The sequence below is a fragment of the Garra rufa genome, chromosome 6 (genome assembly GCF_049309525.1).
Source record: "Garra rufa chromosome 6, GarRuf1.0, whole genome shotgun sequence".
Taxonomy (NCBI): domain Eukaryota; kingdom Metazoa; phylum Chordata; class Actinopteri; order Cypriniformes; family Cyprinidae; genus Garra; species Garra rufa.
In genome coordinates, this window is record NC_133366.1 from 39,794,729 (window position 1) to 39,811,413 (window position 16,685).

A 16,685-nucleotide genomic window follows, 5' to 3' on the forward strand; every position below is an offset into this window, starting at 1 on the left:
TCGGACATATCAAACATCAATATAAACCATTAAACTATTCAAGAGTTATCAAAAGGGACATACACAATGAGTGATTAAAACATAATAGACAAATGTATGGGTTACATATATGAATAGGAAATTATGCAGAGAAATGATGAGTTGCTCATGAGTCCTTTAAGCATAATTTTGGGTGCATATGTACATCAATAGACAGTTTTCTGTGCCCTTCTGTGAGGGTCTGTTCTCTAAGCTGGGAGGTCAAAAGTTTAGGGAAGGAATTTCCGTTGTGTCCTGTGTGTGGGGGAAAACCAACCATATCGCTAATGACTTTAATCATGTGATGTTCAAAATGTGCATCTCTTTGACCATTAATCTTGGTTACTTGCTCCAAATTTGACAATCTCCTTATTCGAAGGATTTGATTATGAAGAAGTGTCTTTGTGTTAATTTTGCAAGTTCTTGGTTAGTTAGGTCTGCTTCAGGCTGGCGTTCTGGCGCCAGCTATGAAACGTCAGATTTATGACGGGCCTCTTGGAATGTACGTCTGTAGAAGTGTCCTAACTTCTAATAGACTCTCTTAAATTGTCTGATTCTCGCTGAAATACTACATATCCCCCTTTCGATCGGTGATGTGTTGTTGGCAGAAGACATCGACGAGCGCTGGAGAAACAAAGGCAGAAGAAGCAGGCAGAAACACAGCAAACAACAAGACAACACTTCCAGGACAGTTACTGTACCGGTGCATGGCATTACGTTATTCGGGTACATGTAGTACCTGGAAAATGGTCGAATTCACATAGAAATTGTTGTTCAAATTTGTTCTCGTATAATGATGCTTTGATCAAATTTTGTGATTAAATTTGTTTGTTTATTTAAGGTTTTAAATTTAGAGACGTTCTGGTGACATCTGTGGTAAAATGATTTGACCTATCTTGCATGGAGCTCTCTGGCTCCCATTCAGTTTAGAATGGCTTGCGGATATTAGGTGTGGCAAGTCAATCCTAATATCAGACCTTTGACCCTTGTAGGGTGGCTAGGAGTTTCACCTGCTAAAGCAAGAGGGGAAGGAAAGCAATAGGCAAGAGGAAAAAAACAAAACAAAGAAAATTAGCTGCGGGTTTTCCTAGTCAGGGTTGCGAGTACTATTGAGCTAGGATGGCAGGTGCAGCTGATGTGTCATGTACCTTAACATAGTGTCAGGTGTTCTACCTGGGGTGAGGCTAGTTGCATGTTGTAAAACTATGTTAAACTGAGATTTGAATATTCTACTCGTGGGAAGAATATGTTTGTCAAAGGTGTTATCAGTAGGTGTGGTTACCTCTGGGTGTGAAAGTTAATTGTGTAGTGTATGTATGGTCAGATCTGTTTCAGTCTGTTTTGGCTCCCCCTTTTCTTGTAGGTCGGTGAAGATGCTCTCTGCATCCTTGGCTTGGATGAGGGTGTGTTCAGATGGGGGTCAGTCCAGCAAGGCAGGAAGTTCTTTAGCAGACAGTCGGAGGTAGTTTGGCATGGCTGTGTGAAGCTGGGGTGCAAAACTTTGTCTCCTATGTTGCATTTCACTTGTGATGCCTTCTGGTTGTGGCAGACTTTCTGACCTTCTGTGCTTTAGTGGTTGCTGTTGCACAGACATGAATGTGGTTCATGGAGTTGAAGTTCATTTGACAGTTTCTTTGTAAGTGATGGGTGACTGAGGTGATGTTCTTTGGTACCTCAGAGTTTTCATCAGCGGTTGGCCGTGAGAGACTTGTTTGTTCTGGGTGGTTGTTGAACAGGTGCTTGTCATCTCTGATGCGGTGGTGTACCAGGTGATTGTCGGCCTTCCGTTCTGTCGCTGGTCACAGCGAGCATGACTTCTGTTTCTAGTCATTTGTGTCTAGCTGGTTTTCAAGGAACTCTTTCAGTTGTTTCATGACTTGTTCCATGTCTTCTGAGGGTGAACAGTCTTGTTCTTGTGTAGACTTAGCACTGTGGGTGTCTAAGTGGTGCTGATGTGGGTTCTGTCTTTGCTTACCCATTCTAGTTGTTGTTGGACAAGCCGGTCGTTTGGCTTTGCACGTCCAGTTAGGTTTCCAGCTGATCCTTTCTTTTGGGCTTCTTGAGAAGTGTGGCTGGTCCCATGGCTTTTCCCAGCGGTTGGGCTGATAGCTGTTGTGGACATGGGGCTCACGTTCTCTTTGCTCTTGATGGAAGACTCGGGTGTTGTGATGCCACTGGGTGTCGTCCAGTGCAAGGCTTGAGTCTTCGGTTACAGAGTTCAAGAGTGTGGAGGTTTTGTTACCTTTCTTTGAGGTCAACTTTTGCTTGGTGTAGGCCTTCTGTGTTAGATCGCGCAACTGTTGGATGGTCATGGAGCGCGGACAGGCCATGACGCAGAGGTGACGACTGACTCCAGGGTGCAGATTTTTCAGAAAAAGGCTTTTGAAGCTCACCTCTTCTTCAAGGTCAGGTTTGTTGTGTGCACCGAAGTAGGCTTTTCGGAGCCGGTTATAGTAGGCTTGTGGTGTCTCTTGTCGACCTTGTTTGGTCTCCAAGGCAGTTAACAGTCCATATTCAGACTCAGGGTCTGTAAACTCTTTGATCAGGACCTCACAAAGTAGCTGGTAGTTTGACTTTGTGTGACTGAGTTGTCGATCTATGAAGTTTCGTACCTGGACACTTGACGTTGCTCTTAGGAGGTACAACCTGTCTCTGTCAGTCACATGAGGTCTCATTTCTAAATGAAAATTAATATCTTGCAGGTGGGCCTGGATGTCGTGGCCCTCTTTGGAGTTCGGGTCAAACTGGCTGATGCTTTTAGACAGCTTGTTGAGGTCTTTGAAGGTCAACCCATGTGCAGCTCCAAGGTCTGCTTGGATGGGGTCTCTGCTTTCGGTGACAGGAAAGAGCTGTGTGGCGAAGGCCAGTGAGGTTTCGGGTGGTGGCCCTTCGCTTCTTTCATTGGATGCCAGTTCTTGGATGTGAGACTTAGCTCTGCTCAGCAGTGGTGAGGCTGAGAGATGCTTCGCTCTTCTTGGCTCTTGTTTCAGCTCACAAGCATCTTTGAGTTCTTTTCTGACCATGTAGAGCTCATCGTTGACATCATGTAGATGTTGGGTCAGATTGTCTATTTCAGTGCTGTACCTTTCAAGGTGGTTTCCTAAGGCACTGATTTCAGCATTCTTGTCGCTGATGTCGTTCTTGGCTTTCTCTAGTAGCTGTTCGGCATACTGGAGTCTGTTTACCAGGTCTCCCTGGGCAGCCTTTGCTTGTTGCTGGTCAAGTTGAGCTGTTGCCAGGGCTGCTTGGAGCTTTTTAACTTGTTCCGTTGTTTCCTGCTCCCTCTCGTTGGGTGCTTTGAGTTGATCTTGAACTTTCACTTCCAGCTTGTCTATGCGGCGTTGAGCACGTGACAGCTCCTCTAGGAGATGGGTGATGTTCTTGTCGCTCAGTTTCAACTGGGTTGTGAAGGCATCGCTTAGGGAGCTGGTGATTTTGACTAGCTCCTCGTGGTTGTTGTTCTGGCTTGAATCTTGTGTCAGGAACCTTCTCATTAAGAATAATAACAGTTCAAAGGTCTTGGGGGTGAGGCTGTCCGTCATGCCTCTCAGCCAAGTGTTCACATCTTCCCCATGGGCAAGGGGGTCTGCAGTCTGTGGCATGTTTGCACGCTGAGGAGAAGGGAGACTGACACAGATCTGTGTGAAGTAGAAGCCTATGTGTGGTGGGACAACTAAGTGTTGTGTCAGTGATTGTGAACCCCTAATGAAGTGTGGCGATGATAGTGTTGGTCTCAGGGTGTCTAGGTAGACTAGGGATGTGAAGACTTCGTCACTCTAATGAGGAAGAAGAAAAAAAGAGAAAAAGGTGAAAACACTTCAGTGAAATAAAACAATTCCCTTTTCCAATGGGAGGAATGTTGCTTAGATTTTGTAAAAAGGTAAACAATATTATTATATCTCTGTTCGAGACGTGAGAATATAATAATAATGCTGGTATCTCTTTTCTTAGTCTGACAGGATTGACACCGAACACCTTACAGTTGGACCGCTTACCAAGGAGGCTTCGAAAACAACGGGTGTTCAACACTTATGTCTAATAATTGATCTCAGTATGGGATGAGATGCAAAAATTTGGAATGCGTTTTCAAATTCAGGGAGGTTAGGAAGAACGAAAGAGGGTTTGATTACAATCAAATTCATAAGGATGATTACTGTTCTTTGACAAGATTTTGCATTTCATTCACTTAGAATCGATTGATGGTTCTTACAGGTCCCTGCAAATGTGACGAGTACAGAAGAGAGAAAGCAGGAGAGACTTGGGTAGAAAGGAAGAGAAGGAGACTTAGCAAATTGAGTGGATTGGGTCCACTCATAGGCTGCGTGGCTGTTATACCCGACTACGAGTAGCGTGTTGTTTATAGTTGCTGCACAACTAATGAAACACCGATAAAATTTGAGTGAAAGAGAGTTGTCTTTCTAATTTATTTGAACTCGTAGCGAGGGATAACAATGTCTCCTATTAAAGCTCAGGTGTGTCGTTCCCAAGCTAGGATACAAGGAGGTAAAGGAGAAAGGTAGGGTAAAGTGAAATTAAAAGTAATAAACGGCAAAGTAATCAAAATGAAATTAAATGCAGGAGGAAAAACACAAAATAACTAAACAAATAAAATAAAATAAAAATGGAGGTTAATTGTATAACCAAGAAAGGAAGCAATAGGGGTAAAAACGCAATTAAAGAAATGAGTAAGTGTGATTCTGAATAGAATCTGTTGATAGGGGTAACAAATCAATTAGGTAAAATAAGTTACCCTTAACTTTCAAAGTTCAAGGCTTATTAGTACCTAAAATGATTGACCTAAAAGAGAGAATACTAGAAATAATGATCATATGAAATGACCAGATGAGGAAATTAAAATGAGTCCAAATAAATTTAATGTTTGAATTAAATTTCAATTTGTCACAATTAATAATTGTGAAGTAATATTCCCCTTTCTAGTAAAATGCATATAAAGTGGTAAAGTTAGAAAATTGAGAAATAGGACAGAAAAATAGACCAACAGGTGTATTAGTTCAGGGGTTTAAAGGGTTAAATCACTTTAGCTTTGCCCACACACACTTTATTCAACCACTGGATGTTAATGCTAACTGCTAACCTTTGAGGCTAATCTTTAGCATAGACTTCAATGTAAAAGCAACAGTTTCGTTAGCTTAGCAATAGCAACACCGTAGAGTTTGTTTATAGTATGACGTCAATGTGCTGCGCGTGCAGTTCAGAGTTGCTCCGGAAGTAGGTTAAGACTTCCGAGTCACCATCGTAGCTACGGCAACCAAAACAAACTATAGTGAGCTAAGCACATGAAGCATTACATTGCAAGTTCAGTTAAGCATGTTACATGAAATGGCAGCGCATTTCAACACTGTACACATAACAAGACCACTTCTAGTTGGTTTTGCGATGTGGCGCTTTAAACTCTTAGTTCGTTCAGAGTTGGATTTAAACTTTATTTAAGTGGCAGCTTGGCGCTGCAAATGAGGAAACAAAATAATAAATGATCTCGGCGGATCATAAATCTCCGTGCCAGTTTCTCTGAGCACGTAGACACAACAGATTTTATTCGCTGTTGTTTAGAGTTAAACTTTACTTGATCAAGATTTAAAACACTCCCGTTTAAATCGCACTGTTTCACTTAGTGAACAGACACAAACAGGCAAGCATTATTTCTAATGTTTAACCAGGGGAGTCAAATTACATAGTTGCTTTGACAATGGAACACGCATTGACAATTAAACTATGAATAATAAGGCCTTTAAAAATAGATTGAGGGACACGCTCAAACTATTCTTTATCCGTCGATTTATTTTCACTTTTATTTACTGTAGTTTAGCTCCGTTCAGCTAACGGTGACTGAGATTCCCTGCCGGGAATATAGCAATTGAATGGCACTGGAACACGCAATGACATTAATTCAACTATAGATAAGGCATTACAGAAAATGAGGGACGCGCTCAATTTCGACCTTATTGTACGATCTCAGACGTTAACTTTAAACTAACTTACTACAGTTTAAAAAGTAGAGAGACGTTCTCGAGTTACCGTCCTCTGCATTCACTCTAGGTTTCATTCATTCAAGCGGGCGGCCGCGCTGCTTACGTCACACACACACACGCACATACAGTCTAGACTCAGACGCTCTCATCCACAGAAATAGAAAATATTAAATAACTTGGTTGTGCTTACAATTTAGATTAAACTGCCCGCATTCTCCACCAATTATGTAGGATTGTAATAGGGATTAATTACATAATAATTTAGCTCAAAGGGAATCGAATATGATTCAGGGAATTTGAACAGAATCGCTGTTTTACGGCTGTTTGAGTCGACCCGCGATTCATTCAGCAGCCGTCTAACAGACGCTCTGCAATGGATATTGCTATCCAGAATATAGTGAAAACACTATATATTAGCACAGTAGCAAAATCAGCAGTTTAAGGCAGTAACTTGTAAGCACGAAACACAAGATACTTATCTTTTCTAATAAAAATATGATTTTAATGGATAAACCTAACACATACAAACTAAACCAACATAAAACACACGCATTCACACAGGTTGCAGAAAGAGAAAGTGAGGAAAGAATGAGTTTAAAGGAATGAAAATATGAAGTCCCAAGTTATAGCAATGTGCATTTGCTTAGACCTGAACAACCATCAATCACTTAATTAACCCTCGTATTGAGTCTCTCAAAGAGGTTATTAAACTTTATATCAAAATGCACCAGTTCAGTACGATTCTGGAGGTTACTTGCGCGTTGCCTTTGGGAATTCCTTTGGTTGTGTCGCTTCAAAAAGGGGGCTTTCCCGAGGTTGCTGATTGGTTGGTGGTCGGTCAATGTGATGTCTTCTTGGGCGTTGGCTGGATATGAGAGTTGAGCGTGCGCTGATAAAGTTCGGGTCAACGAAGACGTTTAAGTCGGTCGCGGCTTGCACAAACTTAACTAGACACGAAACTCTCAACGGAAAGAAATAAAAAAAGATTAAAGTAAAAGATAGAGGTGTGGTGATCTCCTCATGTTTCCTTGAGGTGAGGAGGCTGGCATGCAGGCCAGGCGGCGTCGAGACGCGGCGGCGCGAAGCACGTGAAGAGCGTTGTAAGGAGTGAGAAAAGTTGCAAGAGATAAGAGAGAGATTTGAGGGTGTCCTTGAGTTTTTAAACTCAGCCTTTGGACACCTCCCAAAATGATGTCTTGACCAATTAGAACATTGGCTGAACTCCGGTGGGCTGCTGGTTTCACCTTCCAAACCACAAATCCCAATGTTATCTTATTAGTCCCGTGATCCCAAATTCCCGCTCTTTGCAGAGATAAATTTGGACATGATTTCTATAACAAGACTATAATACATTTCGCAAAGAATTGAATTACAGGAACATTTTGAGAATGCGATTTCCAACTCGGACATATCAAACATCAATATAAACCATTAAACTATTCAAGAGTTATCAAAAGGGACATACACAATGAGTGATTAAAACATAATAGACAAATGTATGGGTTACATATATGAATAGGAAATTATGCAGAGAAATGATGAGTTGCTCATGAGTCCTTTAAGCATAATTTTGGGTGCATATGTACATCAATAGACAGTTTTCTGTGCCCTTCTGTGAGGGTCTGTTCTCTAAGCTGGGAGGTCAAAAGTTTAGGGAAGGAATTTCCGTTGTGTCCTGTGTGTGGGGGAAAACCAACCATATCGCTAATGACTTTAATCATGTGATGTTCAAAATGTGCATCTCTTTGACCATTAATCTTGGTTACTTGCTCCAAATTTGACAATCTCCTTATTCGAAGGATTTGATTATGAAGAAGTGTCTTTGTGTTAATTTTGCAAGTTCTTGGTTAGTTAGGTCTGCTTCAGGCTGGCGTTCTGGCGCCAGCTATGAAACGTCAGATTTATGACGGGCCTCTTGGAATGTACGTCTGTAGAAGTGTCCTAACTTCTAATAGACTCTCTTAAATTGTCTGATTCTCGCTGAAATACTACACATTTTAAGCACCAATAAATTCTTCCTGACGGATGTGGTGTCTACTGCTACACACATCAGAGCCTCCCCAACACCATGGCGCTGTGACGATCATCATTTACATTTCTGTGTAATTACAAAGCATCTGGGCAAATCTGCTCTCCCCTCTTGTTAGTAATTAATTCCAAACGAGCCACTGCTGCCATCAATGCAAAGTCACAACCAATGACCAGCATCTCCATGGCAAAATATCCTCACTATTTCATGCAGAGTACATAACAGCAAGCCGTGTGTCCTTGGAGGCAATTAACCCAGAGTTAATTAGAAAACGAGTCCTGTGATTCTATTGGACGAGACAGAAATGAGGGACTGGATGAGGTTGATTTAGAGCAACGCTCTAATCATGGCGCACAGTCTTGGAATTAATCACAAATGAGCGTGTATGTGTACAAATCCATTACAAAGCATTACAGTATGACAAAGAAAGTGAAGATGCGAGCGGAAAATCACTTTGAGTAATAACACATAATTTCTGTGTTTTTGTAGTTCATGCATTAGGCATGAACTCAAAAGCGCGAGTCAAATGCTCAAAGCCGAAAACATGCAGACACAACGACAGCTCTCGACATCTTTGTCAAGAAATGCCATTTGTTTCTTTGTTTATTGTGAGTTCTTTGAAATCATTCCGACTGATGAATGCTAACATAATGTTTACATGTTCTCTAAATAAATTAAGTAGGATGATGTGTGCATTCATGTCACAAGCTTTAAAATGTATTTAATCTTTGCACACACTGCACGGACATACTGAGTTTCCTACTCTTTTTGCATATTAACCATAACCATAATTTAATAGGATAGTTCACCCAAAAATTTAAATTCCCAATGATTTACTCATCCTCAACCCATCCTAGGTAAATATGACTTTCTTTTTTCAGACGAATCTAGTTTTAGTTATTCAATAAGATGTCCTGGCTCTTCCAAGCTTTATAATGGCAGTGAATGGCTGTTGATATTTTGCATGATATAAACTCAGAATTGCGTGATATACACTCGCAACTGCAAGATTATAAAGTAAGAATTTTGTAATGTAAACTTACAATTCTCACTTTTTTTCTCAGAATTGCGTGATATAAAATCGCAATTTGGATTTTTTTTTTTTCAGAATTGCGCAATATAAACTCGCAATTGCAAGGTTATAAAATCAGAATTGTGTGATATAAACTCACAATTCTCACTTTTCTTTCCTCAAAATTGCATGATACAAAATTGCAATTCTGACTTTTTTTTCTCAGAATTGCAGGATATACACTTTCAATTGCGAGTTTTTTTGTGATTTCTTTGAAATCATTCCGATTGATGAATGCAAACATAATGTTTACATGAACTTTAAATAAATTAAGCAGGATGATGTAAGCATTCATGTCACAAGCTTTAAAACATATTTAATCTTTGCACACACTTCTACCCTTTTCGCATATTAACCATAATCAAGTTTGAGTTATTCCAAGCTTTATAATGGCAGTGAATGGCTGTTGATATTTTGCATGATATAAACTCAGAAATGTGTGATATACACTCGCAATTGCAAGATTATAAAGTCAGAATTGTGTAATGTAAACGCACAATTCTCACTTTTTTTTCTCAGAATTGCATGATATTAACTTGCAATTGTGAGTTCTAAAGTCAGAATTGCATGATATAAACTCACAATTCTGACTTTTTATCAGAACTGCGTGATATAAACTCGCAATTGCAAGGTTATAAAATCTGAATTGTGTGATATAAACTCACAATTCTGACTTTTTTCTCAGAATTACATGATAAAAAATGCAATTCTGGCTTTTTTTTCTCAGAACTGTAGGATATAAACCCACAATTGTGAATTTTTTGTGATTTCTTTGAAATCACTATGATTGATGAATGCGAACATAATGTTTACATGAACACATGAAAATTCCCCATGGTTTACTCATCCTCAACCCATCCTAGGTAAATATGACTTTTTTTCTTTCCGACGAATGCAATTTGAGTTATTCAATAAAATGTCCTGGCTCTTCCAAGCTCTATGGAAGAGCAGTAAATGGCTGTTGATATTTTGAAGTCCAATAAAGTGCATCCATCCATCATAAAAAATAATCCACATGGTCACATGGAGGTTAATATAGGCCTTCTGAACCAAATCGATGCGTTTATGTGAGAAAAATATCCATATTAATATATAATATATAATACAAAACGTGTGCCACTTGAAAGAAAACTTTCATCAAATTAAATCCAAGTTCTAGTGACAATACAGTGTAATAAGAGATTTACAGGCAATTTTAAAGTCGGTCATTTTGACTTAGAACACCAAAGTAGGTAAAGGATTTTCAGCACAGCAAATAGTGTAAAATGTCAAGAACTGCTAAATATTAAATTCGAATAACTGCAAGTATAATAACTTTTCAGCATACTTAGATTGCTCTTTCACTTTCCTCAAGAGTTCATTGTACTAAACGGAATATCTCAGGAGCTCTTAAGCACATGAAGAGCTTACTGTAAGTGAGATATGACAGTATAATTGGGTGTCCATTTTGCAATCATCAGTCAGTGAAGACAGAGGTGTGTGTGTGTGTGTGTGTGTGTGTACCTGGTATTCATCACGTTGTGGGGACCAAATGTCCCCACAAGGATAGTAATACCAGTAGATTTTGACCTTGTGGGGACATTTCTCAGGTCCCCATGAGGAAACAGGCTTATAAATCATGCACAATGAGTTTTTTTGATGAAGTAAAAGTATACACAATCTCCTGTGAGGGCTAAGTTTAGGTGTAGGGTAGGTGTAGGGCGATAGAAAGTACGGTTTGTACAGTATAAAAACCATTACGCCTATGGAATGTCCCCATAAAACATGTAAACCCAACACGTGTGTGTGTGTGTGTGTGTGTGTGTGTGTGTACCTGGTATTCATCACGTTATGAGGACCAAATGTCCCCACAAGGATAGGAATACCAGTGGATTTTGACCTTGTGGGGACATTTCTCAGGTCCCCATGAGGAAACAGGCTTATAAATCATGCACAATTACTTTTTTTGACAAAGTAAAAGTGTGCACAATCTCCTGTGAGGGCTAGGTTTAGGTGTAGGGTAGGTGTAGGGCGATAGAAAATACGGTTTGTACAGTATGAAAACCATTACGCCTATGGAATGTCCCCATAAAACATGTAACCCCAACACGTGTGTGTGTGTGTGTGTGTGTGTGTGTGTGTGTGTGTGTGTGTGTGTGTGTGTGTGTGTGTGTGTGTGTGTGTGAAAGGACTGGAGAGACTGAAGAAGAATTTGATCTGTCTAAGACAGAGCACAGCCTTGTACCGCATCTCTAGAGAGTCGAGATGGCAGACCCTGCAAACATTTTGCTGTGCCCTGAACCTCTGTGTGCGCTGCTGGACAGAGTTTGATGTCCCTGTGCAACATCCTCCATCACCTCATCCGCAACCTTGAATAAAACACCTGTAACAACAGGACGCAGACTGACATATGAGCTGCAGGCTGACAGAACATTTCCCATGTGGTTACAGACATCAGTCTCTGTTCATTCTGCACTCTGATTTCAAGGATCTGTTACATAGCCTTATATTTCTAAAATTCTTTATCTTGTGTTATTATATCAAATAAATTAAAAAGTATACTGTATGTAAATAAAATAATATTAATAGGGAGTTAATTTCCAGAACAAAAGTTTACAGATAATTTACTCGCCCCCTTGTCATCCAAGATGTTCATGTCTTTCTTTCTTCAGTCGTAAAGAAAGGCAAACATTTCAGGATTTTTCTCCATATAGTGGACGTCAATGGTGCCTGCGAGTTTGAACTTCCAAAATGTAGTTTAAATGCAGCTTCAAAGGGCTCTAAATGATCCAAGCCAAGGAAGAAGGGTCTTATCTAGTGAAACGATGTATAATCTATATACTTTTTGACCTCAAATGCTCATCTTGTCTAGCTCTGCATGAACTCTGTGCATTCCGGTTTTGAGACAGTTAGGCTTTGTCGAAAAACTCCCATTTCATTTTCTCCTCCAACTTCAAACTCGTCCCACATTATTCACTTTGTAAACACTGGGTCGGTACTTCTGCAGTGATGTATGGCGATTTTAAAGTTGAAGGAGAAAATGAGATGGGAGTTTTTCGACATACCATAACTGACAAGACGAGCATTTGAGGTTAAAAAGTATATAAATTGTCTTTTTTTTTTTTTTTATAACCGATCATTTCGCTAGATAAGACCCTTCCAGGCTGGGATCACTTAGAGCCCTTTGAAGCCACATTTAAACTGCATTTTGGAAGTTCAAACTCACGGACACCAGAGGTCCACTATATGAAGAACATTCCTGACATTTTTCCTCAAAAACATAATTTTTTTATGACTGAATAATCTGGATCTTGAGTTCATAAAATTCTGTAAATCATTTAATTTCTGTCAAATTTTTGTTGCATTTACCGAAAACTTCACATCTGGATTCTAAGAGTATTTTTTTTCACCCCCCTGAAATTGCAGTGTGCAGAACCGTACCTTTCTGAAGGTCTGACTACTGTTATTACTCCACTCTCCAGCAGTGCAAAAGATATTCATCCACCTCTCTCTCCATCTCACTTTTCCTCCGCCATTTAAGCCCTCTGACTGATATTTCAGGTGTGGAGTCAAACAGCCAAATGAACACTCTCTTTGACAGAAATAGAAAAAGCCAGATGTTTCTCTCGCTCTCTCATTGTTTTACTGGGAAACTAAAGCCAAGTTGAATACCAGGTCTCACCTGTAATGATCTGAATCATTATAGACACCCCGTTGGGCAGTACACATGCTGCTAATTACCTGAAATTTCATCTTGGGTTGAAAAAACCTAAAAGCACACTCAACAGTGTCAGATGACATGTACCGTTTTGATATGTATAAAAAAAGAAAACAAAATTGTGCAAAATTCTGGATTAAAGAATTGGCTCCCTTTTCAGTCCATTAATAGGAATTTGCATTGGAATTATAGACTATACCTATGGAAGCCTGTTTCCGACACTTAATAATAATAATAATAATAATAATAATAAAAGGTTATTGCGACTTTTTTTCTCAGAATTGTGTGATATATACTCAAACTTGTGAGTTATAAAGTCAGAATTGCGTGAAATAAACTCACAATTCTGACTTTTTTCTCAGAATTGTAATATAAACTCGCAATTCTGGCATTTTCCTCAGAATTCCGTGATGTAAACTCCCAATTGTGAATTTATATCTCACAATTTTGAGAAAAAAGTCTGAATTGCAAGTCATCGTTCTTACAATTCTGACTTTTTTTTTCTCAAAATTTTGAGATTTTTTTTGCAATTACAATTTATAAAGTCTAATTTTGAGGGGAAAAAATTTATATGTTCTCAGAATTATGAGTATTATCTCACAATTCTGACTTCTGAACTCGCAGTTAAGTCAAAAAAGTGAAAATTGTGAATTTTATTTAGTAGTTTATAGTTTATAACTCACAATTGTGAGTTCCTCATCATCTGCTACAGTACATCAGTTCAAATATTATTCAAATTAAGGTACTGAATTAGAAATTAAAACACAAAAATCTCTATAGTGAAGAGAAGAAGAGGAATGAGAAGAAAAGCAACACCCTGCAGTACATTTCAGCATAAGATTGCGCTAAAAAAATTATGACACATATGCTCTATGCATTTGTAAAATTGCACTCTTCTTGATCATTTTCTTCAACCATTTCCGAATTCAGCAGCATAAACTAGGGGCAACATATCCCTTGATGCCCATTCAGAGGAAAAAACATCTTCATGCAAAGAGAGCCATAATGGATGTGCAGATTTTTACTAGTGCCACATCTAGCAGCTGCAGGGCGAAGGCACAGTGCCTTTGTTGCCTAATTGACTGCATGTGGCGGAAATAGACATGAATGGGGTGTCAGACCGGAGCCAGAATGGAACATTTGGATGCGGAACTAAAGAAGCTGCCTTATCGGTGAACACATACACACAGACCGTTCGCTTTTACAAAGAGATAGAGGAGACGCGCATACATACACACAGCCATGAAAAGACCGAATCCAGTGTCCTGTGACACTCTGATAACATTGGAGCAGTTGGAAATGTTTTCAAGAATGGTTTTTACTGCATCTCGAGACCCATCAGGACAATAAAACATTTTGGATGAGTGTATAAATTTAGATTTATAGCGCTGTGCTACTTTTGAAGAAAATAAAAGGCTGTTGAAACTTTAAACAGCCGAGGTGGAAACCTACAAGATGGCAGAAATAGTGATGTATTGCTGTTTGTGTGGTGCACATGAGATTGGAATAATCTACTGTGCTCACTAGGGGGAACTGTGTCTGCTGATAGCATTGTTTATCTGCACATACTGTTTTAGAGTATAAATTTTGTAAATCAGGTAGTAGAATGTTTTTTTCTTGTGGTGTAATGTTAAGTGAATTGGCCCCTTTGTGTACCAACAAGCATATTGTTCAATTATGTAGTTTATCCACTTATTTTATGTTTTTTCTTCATACCACTTTTGTGTTTTTCCTTCAATCTAATGACACGAGCAACAAGCAGCTTGCAAACAGCAAAAGCAATTTCTGTGCATTCCCGTTTCCTCTCTTTACTGTAGCACATAATTGCGATAAACATTGTTGCAGGACATTTTGCATGAAAATATGTATTTCCAGGGGCTCGTCGAATTACCATGTTTATGGTTCATTAATTTTTTTCCTACAGCCCCTGAGCTGCAAGCCACAATCCTTGAATTCCTTTCAGAAACCTCAATTATGCTAACGAGATCAAGGCATTTAGTCCTATTAAACCTGTTAAAGTTTGCTGCATATCGTTCTGGCTCGCTAACTTCAGAGAGAGCAGGAGAGAGAGAGAATGCATAAGAATTAGTAAAACATACAGGCAAAAATGCATTAATGCGATTAAAAGATTACGGAGAGCTGCACACCTTTGCATCTGTTTTTAACATGCATTATAAAGTCGCTGGGTGCTCATTATAATTGTCAGAAGGGTAGCTTTGAAGAAAAGTGTTAACAAGAGAATACATTATAAAACTGAAAGCTCTACAGGCTCACTACTTTCCTTAGAGCCGTATGGTCCCCCTGGCATAAAGCACTCAAGTTCTTTATGTCAAGGACCAATAGAGACAAAAGCCCCATTTCAATCCCATTATGTTTAATTTTAGTCTACTTGGTGTTATGATTATACAAGATGGTTGTGCACTAGATAACTATAAATGTCAAGAGCCTTCATTTTTACCATGCCATTGGTCATGATGACAATATAAAATAATGTCTGTCATATTTATGTTTGTTTCTGTTTTGAATGTTTTGCTAATACTTGCACATAAGTACAAACAAATCTCCAAGTTATCTCACATATTTTGTGCTATGAAAAAGAATATGTCAAATTGTTCTAATGAGCAAAGGTACTATTACATTTATAAGACGTTCAATATTTTTTCCCCTGGAGATAACACAAAAAGAAAACACATTACAATTGATATGGACTTTTAAAAAAGAGCATCTTAGCAACCACACAGCAATGTGCTAAAAACAGCTCAAGCATCTCATCACCTGTAAAATGATTATTACATTTGAGGTCAAAAGTTTACATCCCCCTTTCAGAATCTAGAAAATGTTAATTATTTTGCCAAAATAAGAGGGATCATACAAATTGCATGTTATTGTTTATTTAGTACTGACTTGAATAAGATATTTCACATAAAAGATGTTTACATATAGTTCACAAGAGAAAATAATAGTAGAATTTATCAAAATGACCCTGTTCAAAAGTTTACATGCACTTGATTCTTAAAACTGTGTTGTTACTTGAATGATCCACAGGTTTTTTATTTTTTATTTTAGTGATGATAGTTGTCCATGAGTGCCTTGTTTGTCCTGAACAGTTCAAACTACCCCCATTGTTCAGAAAAAATCCTTCAGGTCCCACAAATTCTGCGTTTTTTTTTTTTTTTTTTTACATGTTTGTGTATTGGAACCCCTTCCAACAATGACAGTATGATTCTGAGGTCCATCTTTTCACATTGACGACACCTTAGGGATTTATGTGCAACTATTTCAGAAGATTCAAATGCTCACTGATGCTCCAGAAGGAAAAAACATGCATTAAGAGCCAGGGGAGGGTGAAAACTTTTTGAATTTAAATATCAGGGTAAATGCAACTTATTTTGTCTTCTGGGAGACATGTAACTATCTTCTGTAGCCTCTGAGGGGCCGTACTAATTGAGAGAAAAAAACAAGACATTTAAGCTAAATAAGAAAAATTTATAAATCTCCATTCTGTTCAAAAGTTTTCAGCCCTATTTCTTAATACATGTTTTTTCCTTCTGGAGCATTACATTTTTTTTTGGGGTGAACTACCCCTTTAAAACTGGCTAAAAGTCTTATTTGAGTCTGATTTCCAAAATATTGCATTCTCCAGTGAATTGATGGGCTAGAGTCATGTAGTTTATTGTGACATTTTGTATCAGTTGGACTCTCATTTTGATGGCTCCCGTTCATTGCAGATGTTCTACTGGTGATCAAGTGATGTAACGTTACATTTCTCTTAATCTGTGTCAATGAAGAAACAGACTTCTCTAGATTTTGGATGGCCTAAGAGTAAGCATATTTTCAGCAAATTTTAATTTTGAGTGAACTGTTCCTTTAAGAACATGG